Genomic DNA, 1,153 nt, shown 5'->3' on the forward strand with positions numbered 1-1,153 from the left:
GTGTTGGCTTGAAACTGGTTGAAAAGGACTTGAGTCCTTCCTTATTTTACACTTACATAGATAGGATTCTTGAAACATAGGATATGGTGGAGAGCATTTGTGTAACCATTCTAGGTTATGAGTAGGAGTTTCCACTGCTAAGACTTCTTGTTTAGATGCAAATGCTTTTCAAAATATGAAGAGTATTAGCATTACTGCTGCTACTGAGATGAATGAGCCTAAAGACAAAATATTTCATGTTGTGTGTGCCTCAGGGCACACAGACTAACGTAGTGACATCCCTGAGAGGCCAAGAAAGTGCTGCAGGAAGTCATATTTACTACTACAAATATACTTGTGAAGTGAATTTTTGCTCATGCTGAGTTAACTGTAAAACCTGAGAATAGTGGGAATCCGTGTAGGAGCCTCCCATAATAGTGAAGACTGCTCCCATGGACATTAGGTCATGGAAGTGTGCTACTACATAGCATGTATCCTGGAGCACAATGTCTGGGGTTGAGTTGGCTAAGATGATTCCTGTCACGTCCCCGGACATGTTCCGGGGCCACATCCCTGTGAGAGACGAGCGGGATCTGGGGCGGGGCGCCAAGCGCCAAAGGGTTTGCTGGGTCCCTCCCGCCCTGGGCTGGGAGGTCGCCAACCCCTCCACCACCCCGCGGTACCCGAGACCTCCATTCCCCTGGCTGGGCGGGCAGCGGGGCCCTGCCAGGGCGGGCTGGCCGCGGGGCTGGCGGTAAGGCGCACGCGCCAGAGAAGCTGGGCCTCAAGAGGCAGCCCGCGGTCCCCAACCCTGCGTACGGCCATACCACCCTGAACGCGCCTGATCTCGGAAGCTAAGCAGGGTCGGGCTTGGTTAGTACTTGGATGGGAGACCACCTGAGAATACTGGGTGCTGTACGCTTTTTGCCTCCCGCCCCGCCTTCTCCTTTAGTCGCCCGGGGCTGAGGCCGCCTCCGCCCCGGCCGGGCACCGCTGCAGGCCCCCACCTCCTCAGGCCCCTCCCACCACAGCGCGCGCCAGAGGGGGCGCTCCCCGACGGCCTGGCCGGGGCTAGGGCGGCCAGAAGGCGGCTCTGGAAGGCAGCGGCACACCAGACGCTCTGGCGGTGGCTGGCCCGGATCCAGACTCCGCCGCAGGGTCGGGGCTAAGATAC

The 1,153-nt window shown here is 57.5% G+C and overlaps 1 pseudogene; it reads left to right on the forward strand.

The window, feature by feature from the left end:
* Window positions 1-792: 792 nt before the first annotated feature.
* On the forward strand, window positions 793-901 carry LOC131765992 (5S ribosomal RNA; annotated as a pseudogene).
* The last annotated feature ends 252 nt before the right edge of the window (window positions 902-1,153 follow it).

This window comes from Kogia breviceps, chromosome 11 (genome assembly GCF_026419965.1).
Source record: "Kogia breviceps isolate mKogBre1 chromosome 11, mKogBre1 haplotype 1, whole genome shotgun sequence".
Classification (NCBI taxonomy): Eukaryota; Metazoa; Chordata; class Mammalia; order Artiodactyla; family Physeteridae; genus Kogia; species Kogia breviceps.